The sequence below is a fragment of the Arachis duranensis genome, chromosome 6 (assembly GCF_000817695.3).
Source record: "Arachis duranensis cultivar V14167 chromosome 6, aradu.V14167.gnm2.J7QH, whole genome shotgun sequence".
Classification (NCBI taxonomy): Eukaryota; Viridiplantae; Streptophyta; class Magnoliopsida; order Fabales; family Fabaceae; genus Arachis; species Arachis duranensis.
Genome location: NC_029777.3, coordinates 580725 through 588235, shown reverse-complemented (window position 1 = coordinate 588235; position 7511 = coordinate 580725).

Below are 7511 nucleotides of genomic sequence, written 5' to 3'. Positions count from 1 at the left end.
GCCCTCCAACCGACCCGGACACGCGTCCTGTACGGCTCGCACGTGGCTGCAGGACAACGTCCTCGGAAATATGGGCCTGTCCTCGTCTTGGGGCCCACTACTGACATGTATATAAGGGGAAGATTGGCTCTTCCCCCGAGGTACGTCACATATTTCGACCTTATTCTCTGCTCGCCTGCACATTGCTGACTTGAGCGTCGGAGTGTCTTTGCAGGTGGCACCCCCTCCCTCTTCTTCACTTCTCCACAACAAGTGCTCGGCTACCCGACTACTCGCAAGCAGCGCGGCCCAAGCTAAGACGTCCTCCCCTCCACATTTATCCACCCGACCTGTTCGGAACCCGATCAACGAACATTGGCGCCGTCTGTGGGGAGCTCTTTGCCTAAATGGAAGTCGCGCCAGGTCCCGGCGACCGAGCTCGAGCAGCCGGAGCGGAGGGGGCAGCCTCCGTCGCCTCACAAAGGGGAGGCCGGAGATCCCCCCAACAACACGCGAGAACCCGACCATTCGGGGGAACGGGCGGCGATAGCGCCATAATAATGCAGGAGCTACGCCACAGGGTCCAGAACCTAGAACGACAGCTAGCCGACCGGGAAAGGGATGGATGGTCTACCGATCCAAGCTACACCCCGTCCCCCGGGGGCGAGGAGGAAGAGAGCTCTCACCGAAGCCACTCACGGCGTATATCTGCATCCCGGATGGAAGCAGAGGAATCACCCATTCCAAGAAGACGGAACGACACGGTCATCTACTCTCGTGGCAGACAATCTCGCCGAACGACAAGAGGTCGTGAGGACGGAGAAGGGAAATCCGAGAGAACACAACAACCTGTGATAATGGGTGTCACGCCGTTCCACCGATCTATCCTCGAGGTCCGGTTGCCGAAACACTTCGACAAACCAACGGACATGAGGTATGACGGAACTCAAGATCCTCTAGAACATCTCACGGCCTTTGAGGCTAGGATGAACCTAGAGGGAGTAGGCGACGAGGTAAGGTGCCGCGCCTTCCCGGTAACCTTAGCAGGACCAGTGATCAGATGGTTTAATGGCCTCCCTCAAGGTTCCATCTACAGTTTCTCAGACATCAGCCGCGCCTTCCTGGCCCAATTCACAACACGAATAGCAAAAGCCAAGCATCCTATCAACCTTCTCGGGGTAACCCAGAGACAGGGAGAGCCGACCAGAAGGTACTTGGATCGGTTCAACGACGAATGCTTGGAAATCGACGGCTTAACCGACTCGGTGGCCAGTCTCTGCCTGACGAACGGCCTCCTCAACGAGAACTTTCGAAAACACCTCACCACGAAGCCGGTTTGGACAATGCATGAAATCCAAACGGTGGCGAAGGAGTACATAAACGATGAGGAGGTCAGCCGAGTCGTGGCAGCCAATAAGCGGCAGTCCGGTTACGGCCAGGCTCGGCAGTCCGGTGGAGACGGTGAAAGAACAAAAGAAAAGGCTAGAGAGGAGGTGTCAAACAAGGCCCCTAGGCCTTTCCCTCGAGTTGGGAAATTTACTAACTACACTCCACTCGCCCTCCCCATAGTGGAAGTTTACCAACAAATAGCTGAGAAGGGAATTCTTCCGAAACCCCGACCACTCAAAGACCGCACGGGTGGAAACAAGAACCTTTATTGTGAATACCATAAGGGATATGGCCATCAAACACATGACTGCTTCGACCTGAAGGATGCATTAGAACAGGCGATAAGGGAAGGGAAGCTAGCAGCGTTCTCCCATCTCATCAGGGAGCCGAGAAGACGTTATCGCGACCAGGATGAGGAAGGCAAGACGCGGTCGGCCAAACGGCGACAAGAGCCCGAAGACAGAGACCATGGCCTCACTGTGATAAACGTGGTAACGGCAAAAAACACTGCACCAAAGTCCCGGTCGGCACACAAGAAAGACGCCAAGGTTCTGGCGATCTCATCTCCACCAGTGCAGAGCACCAAAAAACCTCCATCCATTTCTTTCGGCCCAGAGGACCAATGGTTCAGCGACGCCCCGGAAAACCCACCCATGGTCATAACGGCCAGGGTGGGAACCGGCCTCGTCAAACGGATCCTTGTCGACACTGGAGCTGATTCAAACATCATGTTCCGCAACGTGTTCGACGCACTGGGGCTGAAGGACACCGACCTGACGACTCACCAGCACGGGGTTATCGGGTTAGGCGATCACTTCATCAAACCAGATGGAGTCATTTCCCTACCGATCTCGGTGGGACAGGTGCAAGGTCGCAGATCGGCGATGGCCGAGTTCGTAATCCTCCGAGACTCTACAGCTTACAACATCATCTTGGGAAGAAAAACAATCAATGATTTTGAGGCCATAATCAACACCAAGCTGCTAGTTATGAAGTTTGTCACCGATGATGGATCCATAGGGACCATAAGAGGAGACCTCGAGACGGCGGTCGCCTGTGACAACGCCAGTCTTTCCCTCAGAAAGAAGTCCAAGGAAGCATCTGGTGTATTCCTAACCGACCTTGATGCCAGAGTAGAGGACAAGCCGAGGCCGGAACCAGAAGGGGACCTGGAGAAATTTAGCATTGGTGAAGAAGGAGAAAAGTTCACATTCGTTAACAAGAACCTCCCACATGAGCTGAAGAAGCCGTTGATTGAAATGATAAGGGCCAACAGGGACCTGTTCGCATGGACACCAGCCGACATGCCGGGCATAGATCCACAAATCATCTCACATCACCTAGCCGTCAAACCGGAAGCACGGCCAGTGGCCCAACGGAGGAGAAAGATGTCGGCGGAAAGAGCAGAGGAGGTAGCCAAGCAAACGGCTGGCCTCCTAGAAGCAGGCTTCATACGAGAAGTGGACTACTCGACATGGCTCTCAAATGTGGTATTGGTGAAGAAACACAATGGCAAATGGAGAATGTGTGTGGACTACTCTGACCTTAACAAAGCATGCCCCAAAGATTGCTTCCCCCTCCCCAACATAGATGCACTCGTCGACGCCGCGGCGGGGTACCGGTATCTAAGTTTCATGGACGCCTACTCCGGTTACAATCAGATACCGATGCACCGACCAGACGAAGACAAAACGGCGTTCATAACGCCAGGAGGAACTTTCTGCTACAAGGTAATGTCGTTTGGCTTGAAAAATGCAGGGGCAACGTATCAAAGGCTGATGAACAGGATATTCCACGACCTCATAGGGAAAACGGTTGAAGTTTACGTGGACGACATCCTGGCAAAAACAACACGACCTGACGACCTCCTAAACGACCTGACAAGTGTATTTGCGTCCCTCCGTCAACATGGCATGAGGCTGAACCCCCTCAAGTGCGCCTTCGCCATGGAAGCCGGCAAGTTCCTGGGATTCATGATAACTCAAAGAGGGGTAGAAGCTAACCCGGAGAAGTGCCAGGCAATACTTCAGATGAAGAGCCCGGGATGTATCAAGGACGTCCAGAGGTTGGCAGGGAGATTGACATCACTCTCTCGGTTTCTCGGAGCCTCGGCAACAAAGGCCCTGCCATTTTTTAACCTCATGAAGAAAGGGATGCGTTTGAATGGACACCAGCGTGCGAAGAAGCCTTTCGACACTTCAAGGAAATCCTGGCGGCACCCCCCGTTCTCGGGAAGCCAAGGGACGGGGAACCACTATACCTATATCTCGCTATAACAAGCGAAGCCCTGGCCGCAGTACTAGTACGGGAGGACGGGAAAACCCAACAGCCGGTCTACTTCATAAGCAGGGCCCTACAAGGAGCAGAATTAAGATATAGCAAGCTGGAAAAGTTAGCCTTAGCACTCCTAACTTCCTCAAGAAGGCTAAAACAATACTTCCAGAGTCACCAGGTGGTCGTCAGAACGGACCAAGGGATTCGGCGAGTTCTCCAAAAACCCGACCTAGCGGGAAGAATGATGACTTGGTCCATAGAACTCTCCCAATATGACATACGGTACGAGCCCCGGCAAGCCATCAAGGCGTAGGCCATGGCAGATTTTTTGGTTGAAGTAACAGGAGATCCAGGCGAAGACTTGGGTACACGGTGGAAGCTCCATGTGGACGGAGCCTCCAACCAGACCTTCGGAGGTGCCGGGATCATCCTCGAAAGTCCGAATGGGGTCGTATACGAACAGTCGGTTAGATTCGAGTTCCCCATCTCGAACAACCAAGCAGAATACGAAGCCCTCATAGGAGGCTTGACCCTGGCAACAGAGGTCGGCGCGAGAAGGCTGGAAGTATGCAGCGACTCCCAAGTCGTCACTTCCCAAGTAAACGGCAGCTACCAAGCCAAGGACCCCTTGTTGCAGAAGTACTTGGAAAAGGTCAAAAGTTTGAGCCAAAAGTTCGAAGAGGTCACGGTCCAGCACGTACCCAGAGAAAGGAACACACGAGCAGACCTCCTATCGAAATTAGCTAGCACGAAGCCAGGGGAGGGAAACCGGTCTCTCATCCAAGGCATGGCAAAGGAACCAGCAATTGCACTACACATAACAACCCTAAGTTCTTCATGGCTAGACCCCATCACCAATTACTTAGAACATGGCCAAGTCCCTGGCGATGAAAAAGATGCGGCGAAATTAAGGAGAGAAGCAGCCAAATACGCCGTCATCCAAGGACAGCTGTTCAGAAAAGGGCTTAGTCAACCCCTACTGAAGTGCCTACACCCCGACCAGACGGACTATGTCCTCAGGGAAGTCCACGAGGGCTGCTGCGGGCACCACATCGGAAGCAGAGCCCTAGCAAGGAAGTTAATCCGAGCTGGGTACTACTGGCCGTCGATGATGGCAGATTCCAAAGAATTCGTCAAAAAGTGCATCAAGTGCCAACAAAACGCCAACTTCGCCAAGGCACCGGCCTCTGAGTTAAGCTTGCTAACGACCTCCCGGCCATTCGCTCAATGGGGAGTCGACCTCTTAGGGCCCTTCCCGGTTGGCCCTGGGCAGGTCAAATATCTCATAGTGGCAATTGATTATTATACCAAATGGATAGAAGCTGAACCACTGGCTAGCATATCCTCAGCCAATTGCAGAAAATTCATGTGGAGGCAGGTGATAACACGATTCGGGATACCAGAAGTCGTCATCTCGGACAACGGCACACAATTTACTGACAAGAAGTTCACAGAATTTCTCAACGGCCTGGGTATAAGGCAGAGGTTCTCTTCGGTAGAACACCCTCAGACGAACGGACAAGTGGAGTCTGCTAACAAGGTTATCCTTTCAGGGCTAAAAAAGAGGTTGGACAGTAAAAAGGGTGCTTGGGCCGACGAGCTGGCATCGGTACTCTGGTCTTACCGAACAACCGAGCAGTCCTCCACCAAGGAAACTCCTTTCCGACTCACATACGGGGTGGATGCAGTAATACCCGTAGAAATCGGTGAACCAAGTCCACGATTGCTTCTGAAAGGAGTAGAAGAAACTATAGAAAAGGACCTGATAGATGAAGCCCGGGAAATGGCCCATTTGACGGAAACAGCGCTAAAACAAAGAATAGCTCTGCGCTACAACACCAAAGTGCTCAAGAGGGACTTTGAACCTGACGACCTCGTCCTGAGACGGAACGATATCGGCCTGCCGACCCCCGGAGAGGGCAAGCTAGCGGCAAACTGGGAAGGTCCCTTCAGAGTCAAAAAGGTGATGGGAAAAGGTGCCTTTAAGTTAGAAAGGCTCGATGGCAAGGAGGTCCCGAGGACATGGAACGCGGACAACCTTAGGAGATTCTACTCCTAGAAGACGGAACGACATGCCGGCCAATCTAGCTAAGTAGTCTCATTTATAGTAACTTTCAAGTCCTTTATGTGGTTACCGAATAAGATATACTTGTGCAAATTCTCCACCATATTTTATCTAAGCTTTTCAGATAAACCATCCCGTCGTGACTAACAACGACGTGCGACCCGGGACTGATCACCCCGGGAAGCCGTCAACCACCGTTGTAACAAACAACTACACGAAAGGCCACAGGCCGCCGGTCTAAACGACTCCAAACCAAAAACGGTTAATAGGAACAATAACACGAGCAGGCGAGCAAACGACAAATATAAACCAAAACGGTTAAAAATGATAACGCACTCAGATAAATAAAAGGTTTATCACGACAACACGAGCAAGCGACCAAAAAGGTCATTGTTCACAAGCCAAAAGTAAAACGGCTAACATCAAATAGTTCACAAAAGCCAAAAACGGCAAAGACTAAAATAAGTTTACAAGTCAGAAGAAAGCGGCTAAACAGGAACTGTAAACAAGGATCATTTCGTGGAGGCATCGACAACCTTGCCGTCATGAATGACCTTGCGAACACCAATCGCCGACGTGTCGAACTCAGGGGCAATAATTTTAACTTGTGCTTTAAGGGCTTCCTCCGTAGCCAGGATCGCGCCCCTGCCCTGTTTGACGACGTCCTTGTACTTAGCCTTCCATGTCGCCAGTTCGGCCTCCACGGCCCTCTTCTCTTCCTCAACTTCGGCCGCACGCTTTTGCGCCGCAGCAACCTGACCTTCCAGAGCCATCTCACGCTTGACCAAACGTTCAATCGTCGCGTCCGACTCTTTCTGTTTCTTCTCGGCAGCTGTTAACTTTTGTTCGGCGGCGGCCGCTTTCTGCTCAGCAGTGGTGGTCTTCTTCTCGGCAGTATCCAACTTCTCCGAAGTTTGAGTCAATTGCCCCCGGAGAGTTTCCACTTCATCTTTTAACTCATTGTTGGCCTTCCCACTAGCCTCCAGCCTCCTGCGGAGAGATTCCATCCCGGACAGCTCAAACTCGGCCTTCCGAGCTATCACAGCACCCCGCAGAAGTGTTCGGTACATCCACCTCGCTTGCCCGGCAAGGGAAGACTCGTGGAAATACTCCTCGGTGCCAGGGATCAGTTGGGTGTCTATAAAGTTGGATGCATCGAAATTCCTCTCCATGACGGTGAGGACCCCTTCGGGACTTGAAGACGCTTTCCTTTTTCTTTTAGGGGTAGGGACGACCACCTCCACATCATCGTCAGGGGCAGACGTCGAACCCCCTTGACCTACCACTTCACGAGGAGGGGAGGAGTGAACCGGTTTCTCGACCTCGACCTGGCCGGCTTGGGTCGAGGCCCCGGTTCCCCCAACCACGGCCTCCTGCCTCGGAGCTGCGTTGTCCTCGGGAGGAGCTGTAGACGTCTCAGCGGCAGACTGGTCATTATCTTCTTCTTCATCACCGCCGCCAAGAAAAGTCTGAAACAAGTCGGGAAGACCTGTCACCGACGCAGACATATCCACTGCAAGAAAAAAGAAAAGAGGTCGGTTAATCGTCACAAAATATCAACAAAAGGGAAAAAAGACAAAGGGAAAAGTAAAAAGCTTCTCACAAATATAGTTACGGCCGGACTCCCGGTCACCCATAAGGAGATGGGGATTTACCGGGTTCTTCCCAAAAACCGCATTTAGCACCTCGGCAATCTGCTGATCTACTGCCGACATGTTTTTATAAACTACCTTAATAAAACTATTGGCTCCTGCCCCGAAGCTCCAATAAGTCGGGATGAGCAGTACCCCCTCCAGAGACAACC